The sequence below is a fragment of the Mus caroli genome, chromosome 2 (genome assembly GCF_900094665.2).
Source record: "Mus caroli chromosome 2, CAROLI_EIJ_v1.1, whole genome shotgun sequence".
In the NCBI taxonomy this organism is placed as follows: domain Eukaryota; kingdom Metazoa; phylum Chordata; class Mammalia; order Rodentia; family Muridae; genus Mus; species Mus caroli.
The window spans coordinates 72,063,581-72,091,425 of record NC_034571.1 but is presented as its reverse complement, the minus strand read 5'-3'; the positions used below and the strand labels follow the sequence as shown (position 1 = coordinate 72,091,425).

The 27,845-nt window shown below is 44.8% G+C and overlaps 1 protein-coding gene across 2 annotated transcripts in view; it reads left to right on the top strand.

Annotated features, from left to right (window-relative positions):
* The first annotated feature begins 1,404 nt into the window (after positions 1-1,404).
* Positions 1,405-27,845, top strand: part of Sestd1 (SEC14 and spectrin domain containing 1) — a 95,956-nt gene continuing 69,515 nt past the window's right edge. Inside the window, exons 1-2 of one of the 2 annotated variants that reach the window (XM_029472050.1) lie at positions 1,405-1,485; positions 16,395-16,484. The gene's annotated coding sequence lies outside the window, so the exon portion shown is untranslated. The remainder of the gene's footprint in view (positions 1,486-16,394; positions 16,485-27,845) is intronic. The other variant, XM_021150523.2, reaches the window with a different exon arrangement.

Below are 27,845 nucleotides of genomic sequence, written 5' to 3'. Positions count from 1 at the left end.
ATAATGACCTAACCTCAACAGTTAAAGAGAACTTTCCTTGTGTTGAGCACTGTACTATGCCCTGGGGAACCCAAAATGAGCAAGGTCAAATCTCTGTTCTTTTAAGGATCACACGGTCCAGGAAGAAAAGACCACCAAAGAAAGAAAGTAGTAAAGATAATCACAGGAACTCAAAGGTTCTATGAAAGTAGAGAGGAAAGAGTGTCTAATTTATGGTGTGTGGGATGAGGATGGCCTGTGAGCCAGTACTAGGAAGAAGTCATGAGCTGTCTTTGGGGATGGTAGGAGTTCATCTGGCTATGCAAGGGATGGATTTCAAGTGGGAGGAGCTATGGAAGCTAGCCTCAGAGCCTGTGGAATCTGTGTGGTGTGTGGATGTGGCAGAACATAGAGCAGCAGGTGAAGAGGTTGTGGAGTCTACTGTGGATTCTAGTCTACATACACAACCCATGAGGGGTTTTAGATACAGAAGAGGCATGCCGGGCTTCGTTTGGGGGCTGGGGGAGGGTTGTCAGTTACATGGAACTCAAGCAGAAGTGAATCTAGAAAGCCATGGCTCTCAGGAGTGGCTTCTTTGACCAAGTAGTAACAATAGACACAGATTGGTCACCTAGAATTAACAGGAAGAAATCGCTCTTCTATTTTCAGTCAAGTAGCTTAAACAGAGAAAGTTGGGTGTTTATTTGTAATGGTGAGAGATTGTTAACAAAACTGGGTTATACTGGGGTGGCCTTGTGCATCCTATGGAAGACCAGGCATAGCGACCATGTGGCCATTGTGGTTTTGTGCGGATGACTCTTTTGAACTGAATTCAGGAAATGACCTAAAAGTGACTTGTGCAATAAAATAATAAAGAGGACACTGAGGTAGTCATCATCAGAAAGCCCCGTTTGTGAATTTTGGATCATCCAATAGAAAGATCCCCAGAGTCAAACAAAAGTCTGGAATCCCAACGAGCTTTTGCCCCTCCAGTTTACAACCCTGTGTTCATGGTACCACAGGCATCCCAGCACACAGGGGTCTCTACACTAGGGAAGACCTCAGGGACTCTGGAAGTAGGAGATGGGTGAAGCAGCAGAAAACAAATAGAGTGTTAGGACCACTCCAGCCACACTTCCTGACCCCCGGCCCGGGTAGCTTCCACCACCCACGCGGTCAAGCTCTACGGGGTGGGGACCACAGGACGTCAATCCCAAGTGCCCCGCCCCCTTCCGCGCCGGGCGGGGTCTCCGCGCGGCCGCCACGGGCGCACGCGAGGTCGCGCGGACGGGGCCAGGCCGCGGGTGCCGGGAGGTGGCCAGGCCACCCGCGCCGCCGCCCCCCAGCCTGACGCACGGAGGGCCGGGCAGCGATTTGCCGCGGGCCCGCCGCCCGGGCCGCTCCGCCCCCGGCCCGCCTCCCTCCCGCCTCGCCCAGCTCTCCGCCCGCCGCGCCGGCGTCCCCGCGTCGTCCCCAACGCCCGCCAGCCCGGCCCGCGCCAGCCAGGTGAGTGCGGCCGCGCGGGGCGGGGGGCGCAGGCCGCGCGGGACAGGGACGCGCGTGGCGCGGACGGGAGGGCGGCGGCGGTCCCCCCACCCCGCTACGCCGCCGGCTGGTCCGCGCCCGCCGCAGACAAAGCGCCCGAGGTGCGAGCCCCGCGGGCCCTCCCCGCTCCCGCCGCCTCGGCCTCGGCCCGCACCCGTTGCGCCCGCGCCCTGGCGGGGTCCCCGGGCCCCGAATCCAGCAACAGGTTTGAGTGTCAGCCTGGATTCATGGGGTTCCCCTCCCTCCCCGCGTGCGAGCATCCCGGGCAAGCCCCCGCGCCCCCGCATCCCGGCCCGCTCCTTTGTGTGTGCCGGTAGCTGCCGGTGCGGGACGCGGGCTGCAGGGCCGGAGCTCCGGGGTTGCCCGTAGGGCTCGGCTTCTCCGGGGCCTGCGGGCGGGTCATAGCCCTCCAGTCACAGAGGGCCACAAAGGGAGGCCGGAGATACTTGGCCAGGGTGCGGGGTCCTGAGATATCTAATGTCCCTTAGAAAGAAGGACAGTCTCAGTCTGCCCGGCTCTGGAGGGGATGGTGGGATTCACCCTGTCTGTGGCTGGGCAATACAGACACTGACAACCCCTTGACTCTCCAGGCTTTGACACCTTCTCACACATGGCCCTCACCCAGAGAAGTTGGGAATTCTGCTGTGGGAATAACTAGACAGCTGCGGTTTGACAGGTCCTAGCTGTCTTTAGGTTTTGTCTGTATCCAGCATAACCCACCATGCCTGCCAGCAGTTTGACAAGCTCTCACATTAAAATTGTCATTCAGGGTACCCACCCCCCCATGTTGGAAAATCCCTGTGGTTTTCTTTGGTTGAATCAATTCTATTTTATTTTTTTGGGGGGAGGGGTGGATTTACCCCCAACAAGGAAGAAATCACAATAAAGAACAGTTATCTTTGTTTACAAACCTTGGGACTTGTCACACCTAGCTGGTTTCATTGGTATGCTATTTTAGTATAACAATACTAAATAGAAGGAAAATATCTTCCCTTTGCTTTAGGCAATAAAATACTTTCTTTGTTCTAGAACCAGGAAGCCTTTATACATAATACCTTTTTGTGGCTAGAACTTGGTGCCTGGCTGCCTTTACCCTGTAACAATGACCACAACAAAACTCCAAAGGAATTACTAAGCGTTTGCACATGTCTATTGATTGTTTTTATATCGCCAATTCCAGGAAATCATTTTGCTGAATATGTATTCAGACATCCCAGATCAATTTAACCTTAAACATTGGCCCTACTCTATGCTTTTAAAGTTTACCAGCATTTTGACCACTGTGAATGAGCCTTGGTCCATGGAAGAGATTAGGATGCAGTGATGGAAGCAGATTGCAGAACATACAAGGACAGAAAGTAGGGTCTACCTGGGTTTCAGTTGATTGGCAGGTGCCTAAAGGTATTATAAACAGGCACTCTCACTAATGTAGCTGAGAAAAAAAATCCCATTTTGATGTATGTATATGTATACACATATGTATTTTTTAATGATTCCCTTAGAACAAACACAGTTTTTTTTTTTTTTTTTTTTTTTTTTTTTTTTTAAGGAACAAGATAATAGCAGATTTGTACAGTTTCTTTAGAATAAGTTCACTTTATTAAAAACACCATTCATGTGTAGTTTTTTATTTCCAAAAGCTTTTTTTTAGCTTTTGAAAGCAAACACAGTAATCTCTTGGGGGGTAGGGTGGGAGTAGGCCGTTTACTAGTGTGCTGGTTAGTTTTGTTAACTGGACTTACCTGGGAAGAGGGACTCTTATTTAAGGAATTGTCTCTATCAAATGGTCGTACTGTATGTCTGTGGGGGCATTTTCTTGACCAATGATACGTGTGGGAGGGCCCAGGCCACTGGGGGCTGATGCTGTTTCTGGGCTGGTGGTCTTGGCTTACTTAAGACAGCAAACAGAGCAAGCCATGGAAGCAAGCAGCTTCTGCTTCCGTTCCTGCCTCGAGTTCCTGCCCTGGTTACCCTGCTGGAAGGGAATTGCTAGTGGATTAGACCTTGTAAAGTGACATAAATCCCTTTCTCCCCGAGTTGGTCAGTGTTGTATTACAGTAACAGAGGCCTATAGAATAGAAAAGCAGGATATTTCAAATAAAAGGAGAAAAAACTTAGATTTCTATAGTAGGCTTGTTTGGGATCTATCTCATGCCATAGAAGTCACTCTTACAGTGGAGGATTTTGTAGTTTTGTATTTTCATGAGATTATGTAAACATCACAGCCAAATCTAGGCAAGCACAACTGCTCCTTGTCTCTGTGGAGTTATTTGTCTTTTTTGGGCATGCCCTATGTGGCCTTTAATTCCGTAACTTGTCATCAGTGTTCGTCTATATTAGAGTATGCCATTTTTATAACAGAATAATATTCCACTGTATGGATATACCGAAATCTGTTAATTCAGCGGATGTGCGTTTGGGTCATTTTACATCAACTGTTTTGTGTAATGCTGTGGTATATACTCATCTTCAGATATTTTATGTATATATTTTCATTTCTCTTACCTCTGTGTGGAATTCCCGGTCACATGGTGAAGACAGAGTTTTGAGGGACCATTAAACCATTTCCCGTTTCCCGTAGCTGCCGTACACTGGTATTCTCACCACTAATGTGTGAAGGTTCTGTTTTCTTCAGTTAATTTATGTTTGATGTGGTGTTGGTGTTGATGCTCAGAATCTTACACATGCAGGCATTTTACCAGCTGAGCCACACCCCTGACCCCTGACACGAGGGTTCCCCTTTTCCATAGTTTCACTGCTAATGTTTGTTTTATTTGATGAGCCCTGCCAGTCCTAATGGCTGTCAAGTGATGTGGTTTTTATTTGCATTTCACCTTATGTTTCTATTAGTATATGCATGTTTTCTTTGAAGCATGTTTATAGTTTATGCCCGTGTGGGTATTTTCATATTTAATCTCTAAATTGCTCTAGCAGGTAGGTAGACTTTACGAGGTTTACTGGCAGGTGCCAAAAGAGTCTATGATTTGCTTGTTTTTAAATTTTACTCTTAGGGACAGAGTCTGCCTTTTGACTTGACTTCTTCCTGCATTCTTCTGCTCGATGAGGCATGCAGATGTTTCATTTGCTTGGTTAATGAATGGCAAAATTGGGGGAAAACTTAAACCAGATTTAAGGAAGCAAGTGTACAGCTTACTGCTTTGTTACCAGACTTTGTTATGTTTCTAAAGATACATTGTTTCTCCCATCCTAATGGAGGAAAGTCACGGTTACCTTGTGTTAGATGAGGAAACAGAGTATCTAGTTCTTCATGCCTATTTGATCCTATAGCCCTTGTTCATTCTTTCTGACAGTTAGCCTGTAAATTCCGTGGCTTCTATTTCCCCAATAATTTATTCCCTCTAGGGCTAAAAATAATTGAATGATGTTTTCCAAAATAATCATATTTCTCTGTGTTAAACTGAAATTAAATTTTAGTTTGGAGGGTGCAGTTTCACTTTGAAGCTTTTATGCACTCACTCCTTAAAATTCTAGTATGTGGAGAATTTCCAACTCGGTAGACACTAGGAGGGGCCCATATAGTATTTATTTTTCATTACAAGTCCATTGTGCAGTGTGGTGCCTGACCTGACACATAGGCAAGGACTAGCATTTGTCAAATAAATGAGTACAAACACATTTATTAATTAAAAAAAGATAATTTTTTAAAAGAAGAATGAGATTTAGAAAATCTGGCATAGATAAAAATTAGAAATTGACTGAACTCTCACGTTACCATGTCTTACGCGAGTAAGTGGTCTGTTTAAGAACCTGGTGTCCAGCCTGCTTGTTTCTACATTACCCAGTAGACACTTGCCGGAGTTGGACCCTGGGTCTCTGTTGATTGAGTGAATGAGCGTGTGAGTGAATAAAAAGAATTAGTGTTGGCTATCCTAACTAGAGCAGCTGCAGGAAATGAATAATTAGGCTCTGCTTTTAATATGTATTTTTATTTATCAAACACGGAACACACTAGCTATAAAAACTGAAAGAATCCTGGGAGTGTCTTCCCTCACTTCTTGCCTCTTTATTTTCCCTCGCCCCAGTAGCCACCCCTCTAAGCAGGGCCGCTCCCATTTTCTGTACCTGTATCTTTGCATTTATGTGTGCATGTACCCACATCCCCATGACCCACTACACACAGACAGGACAGTGCATTCACAGGAGGCTTTCTTCTCGATGGGATCCTAGTACTTGGATCCTTCTGCTTTTTCCCTTGAATATATTACGACTTCCGCATCTGTAGTCACATGTGGTAAATACAGTGTTTATGTTCCCTTTTCAGTTTGTGCTTGCAGGATTTGGGTGTCCAGATTAAACAGAGCCTTCAGAGATTAGTGGGACACTTTCCCTGTTTCTGAGCTCTGGGGCAGATAGAGATGACTGTCATGTTGGTATGCATTAGCTATCACCTGACACCTGTGGGGAACGGATCACCCTGAGATGACCTTTCTGATTTTCCCCTTTCTTTCTGTCCTATCAGATTCCCACACTTGTTTTCTGTTACACTTTATGAGTTGACAGAGGTAGATGATTAACTAAGTCAGTATATGTAGGGTCATAGTGGCTTTTCTCATAGAGAATGATACTGTAAGCCCTACATGTCTGTTTACTGGCTGTGAATCATAAGTGGGCTTCTTATTCTTCTGATTCCACTGTCTGGTCATACAGTCCGATAATTTCTGTGCACAGGGTCTGGAAATGTTAAATGAAACATGGGGTCACCATATGAGAAAGCCAAGTAGTTGCATCTAATAAAAGTGAAAAAGACTGGAGGTATAGTGTAGTTGGTAGAATGCTTGCCTAACGCATGCGACACCCTTCTTCAAGCCCCTGCACTATATAAACCAGGAATGGGGGCACATGCCTGTAATACCAGCCCTTGGGAAGGGTTAAAGATCAGAAGTCCTGTTCTTGGCTGTCGAGGGAGTTTGAAGCCAGCTTGGCATACATGAGACCCTCTCTCATGAAGAAAACAACTGGGCCTGGTAAGAGTGTCCAGTGGGAGAAGGTGCCTGGTAGCAAGCCTGATGTCCTGATTTCAATCCCTGAGACCCACCTGGTGTGGAGCGAGAACCAGTTCCCACAAGCTGTCCATGACCTCCACCAGTACACCTTGGCAGGTCCCCCACCTTCACCCCAGCCTCCCGGAAAAAATAGGAAGTAAAGAAGAAAAAAAAAGTTTTCTAGTAATAAGCTGTCACGTGCTTTTCAGATCTAATTTGTTACTGTGGCTGTTGTGATTATGCTTTAGCTCAGGAAGAACAAACCTAAGGGGACAGAGTGATGGCGCTTGGCTGGCTTCCACTGAGTTGGAAGGATTTGTAAACTCCAAGGCTATCTATTTAATTTTGGCAGCCGGTCTTTCCGAACACTTGAGTCTTTTGAGGCAGGAAAGCAGAGGAAAGTCGTAGAGTGCAGAGACCTGGGTTAGTTAGCCTGTGTTGTTATCTATCATCTGTTACCTGGTATCTATTTGACTTCAGACAAGTGAGCTTCTCTCCACAAAAGGGGATGACACCACCTGTTATATAGGCTAGTCAGGAGGAAGGCGACTGTTGTAGTGACTGGCCTCTGGTTGGTATTTGAATACTTTCTCTTCTCTCTCTTTTTTTTTTTTTTTTTTTTTTCTCTTTTTGCAAAAAATTAGTGACCTGTAGGCCTAAGTCAGAGATGTAGACTATGTCACACTTGATAACCACTGACCTACTTGCTCAGATCCTCAGCAAAGGAGCTGAGCTCTTCCCCATCCTGGCCAGGTCTTCATTCATTACACCTGCCCCTTTTTGGGGTGGGGGGTAGGGAGCTAAGTGTCCTGCAAACTGGAATACCGATGTACAAACAGCGCATCTAGGGTTGAAGGAGACTGCTTATTTATTAATGAGTTCCATGAATAAAATACAGATAGAGAATTGTTAATGTGTCCTAATGTCTGTGCTTGAGAGTGGCCTTTTCTTTTCTCAGTACTTTGTTTTGCCCATGATTGTTTTACCTACATAATTTATTACTTAGTACTCCTTCCATTTCCAGTGTGCTCAGGTAGAGATCATGGGGTAGAGGCCCCAGGAGGAAGCCCAGTGCTCTCTGACAGTGGGGGTGTGTATGCATGCTAAGACCCAGGCAGCGCAAGTCTCTTGAAGTTCAAGATTTGCAGAAAATGCAGATTCTTGGAAAGAAGTTGAGAGAATCTGCATTAGAATTCGCCGTCTTCTCTGGCCTTGCAGAGTCATTTAGAAAGGAGTCTGGCCTTGTCAGCTGGTTTGTAAAGAGCTATTGATTATATTCTCGAAAGATGGTAATATTGTTTTTCCTTTAAAAGGGGTTGCTAGAGTGTATGCTTCTCTTTCAGCTTCATTGATTGGATATCTTGGCATGCTTTGAGTTAGGGATATGCAAAACTAGAAATGGTATTGGAAGATCACAAATGAAATTGATGCCTAATAATCCCACAAAAGATTTGGGAAAGTCTGGAGGCTTCAGCTTCTACTTAAGGAGGGTGAAATTGCAGTGTTTAGGTTAGAGGGAACTTCTGCCAGGCAGAGCTCAGTTGCGCCATGTAGATTTTCCCTGACATCGAGCAAGTCTTTTTTTATTTTTTATATCTGGAGAATGCCAAACACACTGGGAGTCTGGGGAGAAGGGGTGGAACTTGTCTTCCGGGGGCTTATCCTTTAAGTGGGAGGCAAGGGATGGGAATGCCAAGTGTACTGACAGGGCTGTCAGAGTTGATGTCTGTCCTTCGTAAGATCAGTGTGCTGACCTGGGCTTTGGTAAAGTGTCACCAGTCTCTCCTGAGGAACACCGACAGGGACAATAGCACCCTTTGAAGATGTGAGTGTGCATCATTATCTCGGTTGTTCTGTAGAGTTCACTGCGCTTCATAGAAGAAGTCTCCTTCACAAAGTCCTCCCTGTGGACTGGGTTTCCAAACTCTTATGATGGCTCCAAAAGCCAAAGCTGGATTTGAAACACCTCAGGGTGACTCAGTAGGCCTCCTGCTGAACAACCTCTAGCCTGTGTCTCAGCCCCAGCCTTGGTTTCCTGTTTTACAGTTTTAATAGTTTACGTATATTTATGTCCTTAATCCATTTCAGAGTAGCATGTGGTATAAATACATGAACTCCATGGATGTGAAGGCATGAGTACATGAAGGCAGACAGACTCATAGGTCGGGGCCAGAGATAGTAACTAGGCCTTGCTCCACGGGTCTGTGTGGCGGTAGGAGCTCTGAGCTGGGCTTATTGTCATGGGTGGGAATCCAGACAGCATGAGCGTTGGTGCTTGCTGTCCTTGGTGTAGATGAGATACATGGCATGCTAAAAACACAATAGGTGGGTGGCTTTTAAGTTTAGATTTTTCAGGGAGAGAGGCCAGTTTGAAGAAGAAGCTGACAGTGTGCTGGATTGGCAGGCAGTTAGGATCCAAGGACATTTAAGGAGAAGTGGTGTTGGTGGGAAGAGTCTCAACACATAGTAGAGGAGACAGGGCTTCCTTCACTCTCCGGATTTGGATTTCTTGGCTTTCCCAGTCCCTACATTACATTCACAGTTTATGTCAGTCCAAGTCCTTTTCGTTATACAAGTTAGCTTTGCTTTGCATAGGTAATGCATGCCTCGACTTCAGTTTATTTGAGGCAAGAAAACTCCTGAAGACTTACCTTTATTCTTGTTCCTTAAGCACTGTCTTGTGTGAAGCTGCCTGTCTTAGAATGTTCATGTGCCCGCCCTTCCAGCGATATCTGTTTTTTGCATGTGTGCTTTCTTACCCTTTTCACATTAAAGACACCTCAGACCCTATTGCCACACTGTCTTCCAGGGCAGCGCGCACACTGTCTGAATCTTGGTTTATTTTTCCTCATACCAGAACTCAAAGAGCTTTGTTCTCCTCCCCCTGCCCATTTTCTCTCTTTACCTCTCCTCTCCCCTCTTCCTCTCCTCCCTCCTCTCTCTCTCCACATTTTTTCTCTCCCCTTTCCTCCTGTCCTGCCTCTTTTGCTGCTTTCTTTGGAGACAAGGTCTCATGTAGCCCAGGCTTGCCCGGGACTCTGTAGAGCTGAAGATGAGACTAAACTCCAGATCCTCCTGCCGCCACTTCCAGGGACTAAGATTATTGGTCTGAGGGCTGCATGTGGATTATTTATATATATATATATATATATATATATATATATATATATATTTTTTTTTTTTAAGATAAGCCTTGCCATGTTGCCTATGAGCTACACTGGGTTCACATGATTTTCCTGCCTTAGACTACCACACAGCTGAGACTAGTAGTGTATGCCACACTTACAATTGTCTTTTTTAAAAATGTGTGTGTGTATGTGTGAGAAGTGTGAGTATGTGCGTGAAAGATTGTGTGTGTGTGTGTGTGTGTGTGTGTGTGTGTGTGTGTGTGTGTTTGCTGCAGGGGTCAAACTCAGCACCTCATGGCAGACAAGTGTTTGCCATGCCTCATGTGGTAAGTGCTTGGACACTGGGCTGTATCCCCAGCCTCTGCATTGTACAAGGTTCCTCTCATGTACCTCACTAAGTTTCACTCTCCTCTGACCTTATCTGACAGTGGTAGATAAGTCAAAACCAAACCAACATTGGCATCTTACTGGTGACTAAACTCCAGACTTTACTTAGGCCTCATCTCCTTTTCCACCGACTGCCCCCCTTCTGGCCTATGGTCCCTCTAGGATATACGGTGCATCACTACTTTACTTTTGGCTTGGCCTTGTAGTTTTGGATGACCCTAATATTTTTGAAGTGAGAACACCCCTAAATGTGTGTCTGATACTTTGCTCATCCCAGCTGTATTATGGGTGTATCTCTTACAAATTCTGATATTTCTGTAAGCATTCCACTTACTTTATGTAAGCCTTGCCTTGTACCAGACACTTGGGTGAGTTCCTAGGTTATAGTGGCTGAGTGGGCAGATGTGGGAGCTTGGTCGTCTAGGTCCAAACCCGAGCTCTGCCCCAGCAGCGTGATCTTGCCTTACCTTTGTCTGGCTCTTGCTCCTGGTGCCCACCGCACAGTAGCTGTGGTGGGACTAAATGGGAAAGTGTGTGAGAAGCTTAGGGGAACATCTGCCCCAAGTCTGATGCTGCCTAAGTGCTCACAAGGATTAAAATTTGTACTGTTTTTGGATGTCAGAATAATACCGTAATCAGTTCCTCTTGTTTGTTTGCTTGCTTTGTTTTGTTATTTCATAGATAATGGAGAGGAAAGGTACTTGTCAGAATATTTCCAGAAACTGGATTTCAGGTCTCTCTTAGTTAGAGTTCTTTAAAGGAACAGAGCTGATAGAATGAATTCAGATTGGATTACAGGATGCAGTCTGGGCAGCCCAACCGTGGCTGTCTCATAGTCACTCCGTTCATGGCACTGGGTGTCTGAGCGGTCCAACACTCACAAACCTGAAGGAGTTCTGGAGAGCTGCTGGTCTTCAGTCTATATTAGAATCCCCAAAACGTTGGTTCTGATGTGGAAGGAGAACCACAGCAATAGGAGAGAGGAACTTGCCATCAGGAGTGAGAGCAAGTAGGCAAGGAGCAGGCTCCTTTTTTTCCTGTCCTTTTATGTGGGCTGCCACCAGAATGTGCTGTCTGGAGTGAGATGGGGTTTTGCTTTTCATAACTTGGTTAAGAAAAATCCGTTACAGATGGCTTGTGTTTTAGTTGATTCTAGATGTAGTCAAGTAGACAACCAAGACTAGCTCATGAGAGTCTTGCTACTTGCACTTCTTCTCTTTGGAATACTGCTGAATTTCCCTCCATGCAGGTACTAGTTTGCATATTGACCAGGCATATCTGAGAAGAGTAGTGTTAGAGCATTAATTGTGTAAACAAATTATTTGACTTTTGTCTATCCTTTGGCAATTTCTTTTGTTATGAATTAATTTGAGTATCTTTTTAAACCGAGGTATTAAGAGTTTAGGATTTGCTTATGCATATAATCCTAGCACTTGGGAGACTGAGACAGGAGAATTGCCACTGAGTTACCCTATGTTAAGGCTAGCTTGGGCTATACAGTGAGATCCTATCTCAGACACACAAGCAAAGTTTTGGTGTGGATGTTGCTTGTTCAGAACTCCTTGTTCTTCATTAGTTGGGAAGTGACAGGAAACGGCTGAGGTGAGGAGTAACTTCGGAAAGACTAAAATACTGTAGCTGTAGGACATACCCGTTGAGCATTCGAATTCCATATTGCTGACTCCTGAACTGGCAAGCATGGTGACTAGGGATGCTTAGAGATTTAAGGGCGTGGCCCTGCTGCTTTTGCAGCTTTGTAATTGACCAAGGAGGCTGCCAGGAAGAGGGCTGGAAGAACAGTTTGTGGTTATATAAAGTAAAGCTCAAAACACATCAGTCTGACATAGTTTATAACATGCAGATTTATTATTTTGCATAATAATTAGGCATGAAATGAAAGCTCTTTGTATATATAACCACGATTAGCAGTAACAGCGACTTGTAGAAGTTCTCCTTCTCCATTGAGTTCTCCAGCTGGTACCAACCACCCTTGCCAGTCGGCACTTGGTCTGATACCTTCTACTGTTGAGTAGCATCCTTCCGTAGCATCCTCAGTAACTGCCTTCTGCCCAGCCATGCTCCATTGCTTTCCTCCCCTTCTTCTCACTGCTTAAACAAGAGCAGAGTCTGTTTTCCCAGCTTGCTGCAGTTTGGGTGTCTTTGCTTTTGTCTTCTCCAGCCCTGGGCTTGCTGGGCAAAAGTTTGGCTGTAACATGTCTATCAAAGGCCCGTGTGTCAGAAGCTGAGCCCAGCGTGGTGCTGTGAGGGGAAGTGGGAACCTTGAGCACTGCGGTCTAGTGGTGGGTCCTTTGGGTCACTGGAGGCAAATCCCTCCCAAAGAAGTCTGGGGGAACTCTGTGTCGGCCTGGTGCTGAGGGCACAGTTCTCCTCTGCTTGCCTGCCATACCTGCTAGCTCACCCTCTGTGCTCACAAGTAGCGGGGCCCAGTAGAGGACAACCTCCAACACTAGCCAGAGTAGCCTTGTCTCTCGACAAGTGGGCGTCCGTGCTGTTTGTTAGAGTGAGGGGAAGGCGCTTAGTTCTCAGCTGGCTGGGATTAGCAGAAGTCCTTTGCTCTTTCTGAAATCTGTCTCTTGTGTTGGAGCATCTGTGAGGTAAAGCCAGCACATCACATGTGCTGCCTCCTACTTAACCCTTACAAGATGGACACCCCAGCACCCAGGAACACATTACCTGCGCTTAGAGCTGATAGAAGAGTCGCTACAAATGTGACCACCATGCTGAGGAAAGGAAAGGGATGTTGAATCAGGACGGGAAATAAACACTTCAGTGGAATCTGAGTCTGGTCTGAGGCCTTAGGGGCTCAGCCAGATGGAAGCAGACCTGTTTCCTTCATCAGACCCAGCTGAACCCAAAAGCCAGAATTTCTCTTAGTTGCCTTAAAATACAGTTTAGTCAGTCCTACTTAATCGGAAAGGGCAGACTCCTGGGGACTGGAGATATCGTCTACACAGATGCCCTGGAGCACTTAGTAGCCCGGAGTGAGCTTTATGGTGGTTGAGAAGACAGGTGCAGATTTTACTAATGTGGGTGGGGCTCGTCTTGTCTTTATCCAGACAAGAGCTCTGTGCTATATACCTCCCCTGTGGGAAAGGCGGCAAAGCTCTTTCAGGATCTGGGTTTATAACAAGAAGGAAGGTACTGCCAGTGCTTCGTAATTTGGGATTTGTATCCCACTTACATCCTAAATACTTGAGAACTACCAGGCTAGAAACTGGGCGGTAGGCTGTGGTAGGCCCTGGGGCAGCTGACTTAGGCAGATGAGCAAACTTGGATTCTGTTCTGCATACACAGTTTCTATTACAGTGTCCTTTGAGTGAGGCTGTTTTTGTACCTTGGAACTATTCAAGCCCAGCAGTTACTCATATCTTAGTGTGAGTCATCCAAGCAGATATTTGTTTTTTTCTCCTAATACTTCCTTGAGATCAGATATTTTAGAAAAAAGAATGTTGGTAGGAGAGAAACTTGTATGATTTACATCTGTTTTGTTTGTTCAGGCTGCTATTTATATCTAGTTTGTTTGTTCAGCATGTATTCTGGGGGTGTTGCAAGCAATAGTGATGAAGTTCTGATGCTTGTAAAGGCAGGAAAGTCTGAAATCAGTGTCATGTTTGATGTCTGCTGTGATTCATAGATGGCATCTTCTTGTTGTGGCCCTTCGTGAAGGAGGGCAGGAGGGCCCTTTTTGGCACCTCTTTTGTGGTACTGGGTCTTAAACATGCAAGGTCAGGTACTCTCCATCTGTGCCCCTGGTCCTCTTTGCATTTAAAAAACATGAGATAGCCTTAGTAAGTGGCCTAGGCTAGCCTTGAGCTCACTTTGTAGCCCAAGTAGGCCTTGAACTTGAGGTCCTCTGTTGTTTTCTTGATGGCTCTGGTTAGAGTGTAGATCAGCAGTGTCAGAGGATTTAGACATCTCTCTCAGCAGGGTGCTGGTCCTGTCCTCATGACCTAGTCATTACAAGTGGCCCATTGCCTCAGAGGTCACATGGAGGGTTAGGACTTTTGAGGAGACACAGCACTCAATGCACAGCATATCTGTTGTGCAGACTCGTGCATGGCACCTCAGTTGCTTTGGTGACATTTGATCACGGAGCACAGACTGCTGGAGGGAAGCATTGGTGACACACCCACCCATATATGGTCATCACTAGGTCACGTGATTCAATGATTCAAATCATAGATGAACTGAGATGGCAGTGCTGAGGACTGAACTCAGGGCCTTGGGTATACAAATATGTGTTCTGCCACCTAACTACAGCCCAACACCAGAGTAAACTTAAACAAATAAGCAAAAAACCAAAATGTGTTTTATCCCATTCAACTATAAAGTGTCTACTTAACCAGTAAGAAATGTGCTCAGTGGAATTTGTTAATGGGAGCCCAATTCTTATATCATACATAAGCTCAAAGTTGGATCAAGGCCAACTTCTGCCATCAAGGTTATCCCACGAATTTCACCGTTGTCCCTTTCCTTTGGTCACCATCTTCCTGCAGGTTATTTAGAAACTGCTCCTTAGGTTTGAAACGGTTGAACATTTATTTCCCTTTCATTGTTGTTACTGTTGCTTCTGATTTCTAGCTTGGTTTCATTGTAATCAGAGAAGACATTTAGTCTGATCTTTTGTTTCAAGTTTACTGGGGCTTGCCTGGGGTCATCTTGGGATGTGGTCCATGGATATTTTGAAAGACAGGTACATTCTACTATTTAATACATTGTTCCATAAATGTTGATTAGGAATTTCGGCTTGATTGAGAGCTGTTGGCTTCTTTATTGTTGATTTTCTCTTTTATGAACTTTTAAGCGACTAGGACAGGGTGACAGGGATGGGGGGAGGTGGGAGGGGAAAGGGAGAGGAGGAGAGAGGTGGAGGAAGTGGAGTGGGGGGGGGGAGAGGAGAGGAAGACATGGAAGGAAGCTAGCTGCCTGCTGAGTCTCCAGGTGTTTGTTGGTGACCTTTTCAGTCCTGTTTTTGCTCCATGGTTTCCAGCTTTGCTGTTAAATATATGCTGTATCTTCATGAATTAGCACACTTTAAGTAATGTGCTTCTCTGTCTGATATTTTCTTCGCTCTGGAGTCAACTTTATGTATTATTAGAGGCCATTCTGTATTCCTTTGGTAACGATTTTTTGTAATTTACATTTTTTAAAAAATTCTTTTATTTTCAACCTGCCTCTGTAGTTACTCTGTAGTGAGCTTATGTTGGCATAGATGGTGTGTGTTATAATCTCACTGACTCATGAGGCTGAGGCAGAACCTGACTTCAAATTGTGCCTGAGGCACAGAGTAAGTTCAAGGCCGGCGTAGATATTGTCTTAAAACTAAAAAGAAGAAATGAGGAGGCTAGCCTATGGGTCAGTGGGAGAGTGACTGCCTAGTGTGCTGGAGGCCCTGAGCTCCACCCCTGGTAGAGTAGCTAGTTGATTACATTTGTTCGAGGCAGCTGTAGCTGGATCGTGCTCCTGAGCCAGTCTGTGTCTAGCTCAGGGTATTTGGATTTGTATGCCTAATGTATGTGTTGTGCAGTCAGGAAACAGAGGGGTGAAGGCTGGCACTTAGTTCATGTCCTTTCATTCCGGCCGGGACCTCAGCCCCCAGGATGGTGATGCCCACATATAGGGGTGTGTTTTTCACTCCGGTAAAATCAATCTAGAAAGTTCCCAGAAACTTGTCTCTTAGGTGATTCTAGGTCCTGTCAATGTTCAGCATCAGAACATGTAACTTCCAGTAGTACACTGTTACCATTTTACCAGTATGGTGAGATAGGAAGCTTTGGTCCCCTCTCAGTCTTTGCTGTGTTCTGACAGAAGAGCTTAGAGGAGGGAAGATTCCATTGTGGCAGGCAGGTCCTGGAGGAAGGAGTTCCAGGCAGCAGGCCATCCCACACTAGTTCTCCACATCCTGGGCACCAGGACACTGAGTGCAGGAACTGAAGCCCGGGCTGTGAGCTTCAAACCCCTGGTCTTCTACTTCCACCAGCCAAGTCCCGCCTCCTAAAGATTTTGCTGACCCCCCCAGCCCCTCCATGCTTTAAAATATTTCCTGTACATAAAACCATTTTGCTTTAGCTGTCAGACACAAGGACAAGAAAAGCATATTGACCGGTGCCTTTGTGTACCATGTTGCTTCCTCTTGAGGTACAGTTCCCTTTTCCGCTAACACCAGTTGCACTGACCCATTCTTTAAAACTGTTCATTGTTGACATAGTTCTCAGCCTCCTTCATCTCCCCAGCTCCTAAGTGTTTCCATGAGCTCCACAGACTTTTGTTGAGTGTAGGTTTTTGGGGTTTTGGGTTGACAACCTTTTTTGTTTTCTGTTTTTTCCTTCAGCGTTTGAAAAATATTGTGCTGCCTCCTTCTGCCTACTGTGGTGTCTGAGGAGAGGCCTGCTGTCTTTTGAATTGTTTGTCAGAACACCGGGTAAGATCGCATTTTTCTTTGACTGTGTTCTTTGTCCTGGGTTTTCAGAAGAGTAACTACGCTGTGGCAGCTGTCTTGGGCTCTGTCCTCTTCAGGTCCCCCTTAACTTCTTGATCCTGAGCGCATGTGCTCTTGCCAGATCAAAAGCGGCTGGAGTTCTCCTGTACATTTTCACTGCCCCTCCCCCCCTTTCCCTCCCTTCTCAGACCAGGCTGATTTCCTCCTGTTAGAATTCTATGTAGTGCACGAGCATCTCACTGAGAAATCTCCCCTGTCCCGGTAGTGCAATACTGAGTGATGAGCCAGCCTCAATTTTCAGTGCTATTATTATTATTATTGCATCATTAGCTTCTCTTGTTTTCATGACTGTTTGACTCTGTATTTTTGAAACATTACTATTTAGTCTATTTAACTTGTGTATGCCAGTTGGCCTCAAGCGTCTGATCCCCCTGTCTCAGGCCGTCTAAGTTCGTGGATTACAGGCACAGCGGGCATTGACCACTGTGCCTAGCTTTCATTTTCTTGCAGCTTTTGTTTCTTTGGTGAAACTTTGTTTTTTAAACTTGTTTTAGTCATGCTCAAAATTGATTTTTGGAGGCTTTTTGTTTTGTTTGTTTGTTTCTTGGTTTGAGATCAGGCCTCACTGTGTTGCCAGGCTGGTCATGTAATTCCTGGATTCAGTGATGTCTTTCCCCAGCCTTCCAATCTCTGATAACTGCACTGTGTTCCACCGTGCCTAGCGCCCAGGCTGCTGTACAGACGGATGGAATTTTACTGTGCTCTTCGTGTGGACTCCAGCTCTATGGAGGGTGGGGATGTGGGGTATGGGGGACGTGAAACTCTCTGTAGCCTTTCCTGCGTGTGGTCAGAGGCTTTGGTTGTGTTGCTCAGCCGCACTGTTGGTGTTGCCAGGCTGAGAGCCTTTCACTGTTGAGTCTGAGATGCAGTGATGGAACAGGAGCACCACAGAACTCATGTTAGGCTGCTTCCTGGGTCTCATGGCCCCCACCAGGCTTTTGTCTGTCTTATGCTTGTGTTAGCCAAATGTCTGTGCTTCCAGCTGTACCGAGGACGAGGAATAGTAATACTAGTAAGTCCTAGTCTCAATTAATACCTTATTATTCTAATGCATTAGTTCTTAGACTTGGTCAATAATTTTGAACACATCGTGGCTAGCTTTGGGGCCTTGGATTAAATCCTGTGCCCTGGCCCAAGGCCCTGGATTCTGGTTCACTTGATGTAAAGGGGTCCTTGGCTTTGACAGTTGTTGAAAACTCTCCCAATAACTCTAAGGTGGGGTCTGGCTAAAGTATGAGTGAACATCCGTGGTTTCTGCTGCTCAAAATTTCTGTCTTGGGATGCTTCCATCCGCAGCCTCAAAGTTTGTCTTTTAAAGTTTCTTGCCTTAATAGTTTGTTTTGAAAATTCTGTTGTGAGTTGTAATGGTTAGTATTGTCAAATTGATAAAATCTAGGGTTGCCTGGGAGACAGACTTCTGAGCAAGTCTACAGGGATTAACTGTCCTGATTGCATACATTGAGAGGGAAGCGCTGCCCCTGTGGGTGACCCCAAGGTGCGTGAGCCCTGCTGTTTGCAGATGAGAATGCAGTGTGACCCGCTGCTGCCTGCTCTTGCCCCCTTGTCTTCTCTGTCATGCTGTCAACCTTGAACTCTGAGCTAAAAACTCTGTGAGGTTGCTTCAGTAAGAGTATTTTTATTACAGAAACAGGAAAAGAAACCAGGACACTCCTCCTGCAAATGGCTTACTTAACCTTGTTGTAGGAAGCATTATATGAAACAGTATTTGTTTTGCAAAGAGAAAACAACAGTTTATGAAAATAGATATCCATATTAATCCTCTTGCTCCTTTGACAAAATAGCTGTCACAAACACGGAGTGCAGGGTTTCTAGTTTTGGCTTACAGCTCCAGAGGCCATCTGTCATGGCGGCCGAGGCCAGGCTGCTCTCAGTCAGAAAGCAGAGTGTGGAGTGCTGCTACCCTGCTCACTTGCCCTTTGCATGCAGCCCGGGGCCCAAGCCCAGGGAAAGGCACTGCCCGAGTGGAGGGTGGGCTGTCCCTCTCAGTTTAACCTGATCTAAATATTCCCTTACAGACATGCCCAGAGACTTGCTTCCAAGGCAACTCAGAAATGATAAAATCCTATACTAATTTTTCCAAAGAATTTTAATTCTTTTGAGTTTTTAAAAAGGTATGTATAGGAACAGTAAAGAGACAATAACAGTCTCCATATATATTATTTAAACAAAGTCTGCTATCATTTTGCTTGCTGGTTATTTTGAGACAAGGCTTACCCTTTAGCCCCATGCTGTAGTGGAGTTTGCTGTTAGCCCAGGATAATTCCTACTTGGGTTCTTCATCCCTCACCCTTCTGGTTGCTTGAATTACACAAGACATCACCATGTGTCATTGAAATTCATAGTCTTCTATTTTCTTAAGACCATTTTTTCATGTATCTTAGACTAACTTCTATCTCACTCTGTGGCCCAGAGGCCTTATCCTGTCTCTGATCGTAGATGTGTGGCACCATGCCCAGCTCCAAGGTAATCTTAATCTGACTTAGAATTTCTTTTGGCCCAAACAATAACATGTATAGCTACTAAGAGTCTAAGCATCTCAACCAGGTACAGACAAGAGGTTAACAGGCATTGGTAATGGATACTGAGTGTGGCACACTGTAGGGTCTTGTGGCAGAACTGTATGCAGGTAGCTTTGGCTGCTACTTGTAAAAGCGGTTCAGCCTAAGAAAAGAGGGGCAAATCAGGAAGAAAGAGGAAAGAGAAAAGAGGCCAGTTAATAGAGAACATGGAGATAAAAATAGGAGGACAGATAAGAATTCAATTAACTTCTGGGACGGTGCCTTTCCTCAGAGGAAGGAGTTGGTGTTCCAGTTCATTATTTTGGGCATGCGTGTTTAGCTCAGGGCTTTGTGTATGACCTCTATAAGTAAGACATGTGCAGGATTATAAAATGATACCACCTTATCTCTAATTAGTTGTACATCAAACATCAGGTCTCCGTTTTTTTGTTTTTTTTTTTTTCAGGAGCCTTGGCTGAGGGGCTTGCAAGCCTCTGCAGGAGGCTTGTGGACTGACAGGAGACAGAACCGGCTCTCTGTCAAGTTCTCAGTCGGCTTCTAGTTTTTTAAATGGAGTAGATGCTGTGTTTTCTTTAATGTGTGTTTTTATGGAACCTAAACCTTTTCTATGTTTTAAGTGATACATACTGTCTACAGTATCATTTCAAGATCTCTGTGCTATGATTGTATCTCCATTTTTGTCGCCTGAGTAATGTTGCCAGCTTCCTGGACTCTTGTCTTGGTGTGTGGAGACTGGCCAGCCTCTGATCCTCAGCTCTGAGGGAGGGTCTGATGTTTCATGATACTGGAAGGAGGCCTGTTGCTGTGTTAGCATATGGGGTCTAATTATCCACACTTGTTCTAGAATAGAAAGACTTTCATGATTTCTACGAAAAGCAAAGTCTTATGATACTAAACATTAAACAGCTTCTCTAGGGAGAGGGAGACTTACATCAGGTAAGCCCTTCAACCCGGGTTCCATTTGTGAGACCTACACAGTGGGAGGAGGGCTGATTCCCACAGGTTGTCTTTTGACCTCTACCTGTGCACTGGGCCATGCACTGTCTCCCTTCCCCCCCCCCCAAAAAAAAAATGATAAAAAAGTAAAAACTTCTTCAGATTACCTCAGCTATTTTTTGTATACATACTGGGTTCCTTGTGTGTTGTAATGCTCAGGACTTGGGGTGGGGAGGGATTGGCCCACACAGTGATAAGTGGAGCGGGCTTGGTCCTGCCCTGCTGAAGCAAAGGCACTGACTGAGTGGATGCTAAATGTCCATGCCGACTCTGATAGGAATACATAGGAAGGACAGGGTAGGCAGAGGCGAGTCCTGTGAGCCACAGAAGAGGCAGTGCAAAGAGGTCGTTGGCAAGCATGAGAAATGTCCTCCCAGGGCAGGCCAACCTCTGTGCTCAGGGGTTTTCACATTTATGTGTTATAGGATTTTTTTTTCCAGAGAAGTTTTAACTTGGATTGCTGTGTCACTAATAACTAAAGAATGTCTGCTTTAAGACTGAAATAATTCCATTTTCTCCTGTATTATATGCAGCAGAAAGAAGGACAGCTAAAATTGATAATGTTTCCTTTAACTTCTTTTCTGATACAAGATTATTCATAATGGGTTTGGTTTTAGAACCAAGACAGCAAGATTCAGGATTGATTAGGTTTTTAATAGAATTGAATTTAAAGTCGGGAGTCACGTCTTTTAAACCACTTGGACAAAAAGATGGTTATTATCCTTAAATATAAAGTAGCACTGCACTCGGTTCTTACGTTATTTTACTAGCAGTGTTAATTTCCATCTCAGCTCATGATTTTAAAGCCTATGGACAATGGTATTTGTACTGGCTAATTTTATGTCAACTTGACTTGAGCTGAAATCATTTGGGAAGAGTGAACTCTTGAGAAAATACCCCTACCAGATTGTTCCATGGACAAGCCTATAGCACATTTTCTTAATTAGTGATTGTATTGGGAGGGCCCAGCAAATTGTGGGTGATGCCATCCTGGGCAAGTCATCCTGGGTTCTATAAGAAAGCATGCTGAGCAAGCCACAGGAGCAAGGCAGCAAGCAACACCTTCCATGGGTGCTGAATCAGCTCCTGCCTCCAGGTTCCTGCTTTGAGCCCCTGCCCTGACTTTCCTCAGTGATGGAGTGTGAGACCAGAGAGCTTTCACAGTAATAGAAACCCAAAGGCAGTGTCCTTCACTATACAACTATAGAAATTAAAATGTAACATTTGCATCAGCTAAACAATTAAGTGTAGGGCTTGTTTTGTTTTATCTTCCTTAGGGAAAACACATGCTGTTTCCCTTGGGGAGATGTGTATTCAACTTATAAGTTTTAAAAGATTTTCTTAGCTTTCTTCATTTTTTAGCAAAACATTATGGGACTTCTTAATGCCTTTATTTACTGTGTGCTCTCAACTGTGTGTATGTGTCCATACTATTATTCATATTAACACTGTTTGAGACATTTTTATATTCTGAGTAATTCAACCAGTGACTGTACTGTGAGCTGTTCTCTGAGAAAGCTCACATTAGTCAAAGCCACCTGTCCACCCTGTGTCCGGAATGCTCTACAGCCATGGCAAAGCTAAGGAAGGCTTTAAAGCCAGGTAGGGATTCCTCAGACCAACCAAGCCATGTAAAAGAAAGTGTTGCTACCAGATGGCAGCAGAGCCCAGGGCATAAACATAGAGGTGTTGCTGATGAGAGGAATACAGCTGAAAAGGCAGAGTCAGGATCCTGCAGAAATGTCTGTCACAGTCCAGTGGAGGTTTGGCCACTCCATACTAGGTACGGTAGTAGGCGGACAGCTTTGCTTTGCAGATGTGTGAAGATTGGCTGAGAGGAGAGTTTGCATCCGGGAAGCCAACCAGAGGCTGTTCAGTCAGCAGGCAGTGGTGCTGGGGATGGGTATAGAGATGTAGGCTCTGCAGCTGTGGTTTGTGGCGGGCATGGACTTTTCTATGAGGTCTTATGATATGTGTGGATGTGCATGTGTGCCATTGAGTGATATGGAAAACTCTTGAATACTGTAGTTTTACTGAAATTGCCTTCATCTTGAAATAATTTAAGGTTACCGAATGGCAACCAAAAAGAATCCGAGGAATTTCCATATAGTCTTTACCTGATGGTCTCCTAATACCAGCTCCACTCCTGCATTTAATGCTTTCTGTACTGGGGCTCCACCCAGGGCTGTGCCTATCCCGGGCCAGTGCTCTGCTACTGAGCTGTATCTCCTGACCTTGTCTTTGGTTTTTACATTTTTGTTTTTAGTTAGCATACAAAGTCACAGATTTACTTATGGCACTTTCATGCATTTTTAGTTTTGGTAAATCATCTTCGTTCTCTCCCCATCACCCTGTTCCCCAGTCTCCAGTTGTACCCTTCAGTCCCCAGAACTCCCCTTCCTACTTTTTTGTTACTTCTATTCTGTTCCCTTCCCTACAACTCTCCCTTAAAGTCCCTTTCTGACCTCTCAAGGACCCATTGCTAAGGCTCCTTACCTCTATTCACACCAACACCCACTTATATATACATACACATACTTATACACACACATACCCACTTATACACACACACACAATTATACACACACATACCCACTTATACACATACTCACTTATACATACCCACTAATACACACACACACACTTATATACACACACACTTATCCACACACATACCCACTTATACACATACTTTGACATGTACACACACACACTAGAAGCTAGGGGTTAGTGTGTGAGAAAGAAAATGAAGTATGGTTCACCTCACATAATATATTACCAGTTTCACCCATGTTTCTGCAGATTTCAGATTTCATTATAGCCATTGTGTGTTTCTGTCACATTCCCCTTAATCATCCGTGGATGGACATCTCAGCTGACCCAGTTTCCTTGCTATTGCACATAGAACAGCCCTGAGCATGGGTATGCAAGCAACTCTGCAAGGGTGTAGAGTCCTTTGAGCGCACACCCCCACCAGCTAAGGTTCTCTGTGCTGTGTCCTCAGCACCATTTACTGTCATTTTATTCTTTATGGAGATGATTCTGACAAGATCGAGAAAGAATCCCAGAGTAGAGTTAATTTGCATTTTCCTAATTGCTAAGGATGGAGAACCTTTTAAAATTATTTATTGGCCATTAGTATTTCTTCTTTTGAGAGCTGTCTGTTTAATTCACTGTCCCATGCCAAGGTTTTGAGTGTGTGTGTTCCTGTGCCCATGCACACACTCACATGTCTTCATGTACTTGTACATATGTGTGTATGTGGAGGCCAGGTGGCAACATTGGGTCCTTTTGAGACCCAATGGAACCTGAAGCTTATTAATTGAGCGAGTGTGGATGGACAGCAGGCCCAGGCTTCTGTCTGTCCGTCTCGTCCCCCTCAGTGCTGGGAGTACAGGTGTGTGCACGGAGCCTTCTTCCTTATTTTTTTTTTTTTAATGAGTGAAAAATTGCCTGGTGATACCGTAGGACCAAGCCGCCCCCTGCAGAGATCTGGAGCTCTAATGTGTCCCAACTTTGTGAATATATCTTGAGACAAAACTGTGGGACTTAAACAGAACTCGGAGGGGGAACCTGGCAGCACCCTGCCATTTGTCTCTCCAGTTCTTTCACTTGGCCCCATGGAGATCTGAACTCAGGACCTCACACTGGAAGGGCAATGAGCCACCTCCCAGACCCCAGGCCTTGGTGTCTAGAGACAGGATCTTGGATAGCCACAGCCACTGCCTCCTGAGTGGGGGTCATAGGCATGTGCCACCATACTCAACCCACGTTTACTCTTCATAAAGCAATAAAGAAATATTATTTCTCCATGAGCCATTGAAAGTGATTTGTATATATTGTATTCATTTACTTCTAAATATTTTAGTATCCACTGTCCCAAAAATACAAATGAGAATTTTCTTATATAATTATAATATAATAAAACATCAGGGAATTATAGACAACAGAAAGGTTTTGTTCAAATTTTGCTGTTTATTATTATTTGAGGGGGGGAAGAGAAAAACTTATTTTCTTAGCACTGTTTTATGTTCAGTGTGTCTTGATCCCACCCTCTTCCATTTTAAATCAGAATGCACTCTCAGTCTTTGCTTCACAGGCATTGTGGAAGACTACTCACTAGGTAACAGAGCCCACTGCTGAGCTGGTGGGATGCTTCCTCAGCGTCAGATTTGGGCTGTGAATTTTGGCTGCAATTCTGCAGGTCTTATCAGGAGGCCTATGCTGTTGTAGTGTCCTGTGTTCATGTGCACCTATCACGAGTGTCTGGTGATGCCTGCCAGGTTTCCCCACTGTCAGGTGATGGTCCATTTGTAACTAATGTCTACACTGTGAGGTGATATTTCAAGTCTGTAAATATCTCAGTTCTCATATTTTTACTTAGAAGTTTGAACATACAGCCATAATTCTTACCTGGATTGTTCAGTGTCCTTTTGACAAGGGCTCATAAATTTTTTAGCATTTGCATTCTGGCAGGCTTACCACAGCCATCCATACATGCCTTATCCACCTTTGGAATCTACTAGTGTTTTAAAGAATCCTTTACTTGGAGTGTTATTTAGAAATCAGGATGTGGGAACTTTTATTATTGTTACCAAGAGAGAATTGCTTTTGGCCCATATATTAGTCAGGGTTCTCCAGAGAAACAGAACCATTAGGAGATATGTGTGTCTAAACAATATCCATGTTCAAGTCTGTTTCATCATTTGGATCTGTGTATTTATGGAGGCTCGAAACTTCCAAGTGAGTGTGGGCTAGCTCTCAGAGTGTGCTGATATACTTCCATGGTACTCAGGCAGGCAGGGCTAACCTCGTAGAGCAAGTCTGAAGGCTATCTGCTGAAGAAGAGGTCTTGACTAGGTTTAGGGATTTTGTGTGTGTGTGTATGCCTTTTAATATTCAGGATTTCAACTGGTTACATGAGGCCTGCTCATTATGGGAAGCAAACTCACTTACTGTACAAATTAATTGTTAATGTTTTCCCAAAATACCCACGCAGAAACCCAGAATAATGTTTCATCAAGCACTTAGTGCTCAGTTGCAGGGTGAAACTGGAACATAAAGTAACCATCAGTGCTCTTAATGGATGGGACTGGGACAGCCCTGCTCCCTGGGTCTCTGTGCATCAGAGACCATGTTTGTTTTTCCTTATCCAGACCTCACTGAGGATCCCGGCAGTCTCCTCCTCCATTCCATCTTTGCAACTGTTCTCTCTGACAGTGATATGCCTGGCTCCTCTCTTCCACACTCTGTACATTGATTGGCTCAATCCTAGGACACACAGCAGGCAATTTAGGGTTGTTTAAAGAGCTGCACCCATGTATTGGAGCTCAGTGTTATCCTGTAGCTCTCATGCTTACAGCCTGAGAATATGTACTGAAAATGAGCCGAAGAGTCACTCAGTTTGGTGCCCCGCCCTGCTGTGTAGTTACATCAGCCATTTGAAATTCCAGCTGTGACAGCTGTTTCTGTTGGGTTTCCATTTCAGCAGTTCTTACCTGCCCATCCTTGTTAATGTGTATCACCTTACAATGCTTACTGGATAGCTGTATTTTTATTTCATGTGTATAGGTGTTTGACTTGCATGTATGTCTGTACATCACATGAGTGTGGTGCCCACAGCGACCACAGGCAGGTGTTGGAAACCCTGGAGCTGGACTTACTGATGATTGTGAGCTACCGGGGGATGGTGGGAACTGTTGAAGGTCCTCCTTACTTAGCAGTGATTGCTCTTGGCCAGTGTGTCATCCCTGCACATCCCTTCTCGAGTTTCATGTGGTTTGTGAATTGTATCTTGGGTATTCTGAGCTTGTGAGATAATATCCACTTATCAGTGAGTGCATACCATCTATGTTCTTTTGTGATTGGGTTACCTCACTTAGGATGATATCCTCCAGATCCATCCATTTGCCTAAGAATTTCATAAATTCATTGTTTTTAATAGCTGAGTAGTACTCCATTGTGCAAATGTACCACAGTTTCTCAGTCCATTCCTCTGTTGAGAGACATCTGGGTTCTTTCCAGCTTCTGGCTATTAGAAATAAAGAGTTGCCTCAGTCATGGTGTCTGTAAAACCTAAGTGTTTTCCCCAGATGTACGCACACGCACATCTGAGAGCCTGGTGCGCTCAGAGGTGTCAGATCCTTTGGAACTGGAGTTACGAAGGTTGTAAGATGCTATGTGGATCCTTGGATGCTAAAAACTGAACCCCAGTCTTCTGCATAGAGCAGAGCTTTTAATCACTAACTCATCTCTCTCATGCCTTGTTTTTTATTGGCACTGAGAACATTCGGGGTGGGTCTGGAGAGACAGAGAGGTTAAGAGCAAGTACTACTCCAGAGTGGAGTTCTGGCCGCTCACAGCTGCCTGTAACTTCAGTCCAAGGGGATCAGAGCCCCCTCTTCTGGCCTCTGAGAGCACTGCATCACATGCAGACACAGGTAATTAAAAATAAATAAATAGCCGTGCCATGGTGGCATATGCCTTTAATTGTAGCACTAGGGAGGCAGTGTGAGGCCAGCCCTGGCTACAGAGCAAGTTCCAGGACAGATAGGGCTATACAGAGAAACCATCTCAGATGGATTGATGGATGGATGGATAGATAGATAGATAGATAGATAGGTAGATGGATGATAAAGTGGCTTCATTTAAAAAAAAGGAAATGTGCAAGGTGCCTACACAATATCAAAATAGGAAGTGGAAATACTATGGGCCTTCAGCCGCATTAGAATATGAGGCTCTGTTGCATCACTAGTCATGACTGCAAAACCCAAACTGAAACAGCCTATGTTCACATAGACACACAGAAGACTGGCTGAGTGAAGAGTGAATAAATTACATACTGGAGCCAGGCTGGGTGGCATCTGCCTTTATTCCTAGAAGCAGCAGAAGAAGCCAGTAGAACACTGTGAGGTCAAGGCCACTCTGGTCTACACAATGAGTTCCAAGCCAGTGAGAGCCAAAGCGAGACCTGTCCCCAAAAGATAAATACACAATAACTACACAGCGGAATGGCACAGGGTCTGAAGCACACAGCCCTCTTCGGTTACTAGGGAATAATTCCGCTGTCCAATAAGCACAGCACAGCAGGAAACCTAAGTGTATTTAGTAAAAGGCAAGTGTGGGTCTCCGATTCTTGGGCTGTTCTCCTTCAGTTTGTCTTGTCCAACCCTGTGTGATAGTTGTTTTATCTTAGTAAATTTTATTTTTTTATACTTCATAATTATACTTAGAGACCTGTTCTTTTCTAATGAGAGACAGAAAGGGGTGGATCTGGATGGGAGGGGAAGTGGGGAGAGACCAGGAGGAAGAGAGATGTTGTGTGAGGAAAAAATATATTTTTAATAAAAGGAAAATAAATAATAAAAATACTTTATCTAAAAAATAAACACATTGGTTATATTTAAAAGCAACAAGAAAGATGATACCCATTTATCTGCACAGTTTGTGCAAGAGAAACAGTAAAAGGAAAAGAGCAAGTTCTGAGAAGGATGCACAGGTGGGCAGGTGTAGGGAGAGCTGGAGAGCAGCGGACGGGGAGGGTGGCTGGCACTTCCGTGTGCAGCTCTCTGCATCCACCTTCTAAAAACTGTATTAATGCCTCACATACTAACACAGGAGGATACTTTGTTCCTTCTTTTTTTTTTTTTTAATTTATTTATTATTATATGTAAGTACACTGTAGCTGTCTTCAGACACTCCAGAAGAGGGCGCCAGATCTCGTTACGGATGGTTGTGAGCCACCATG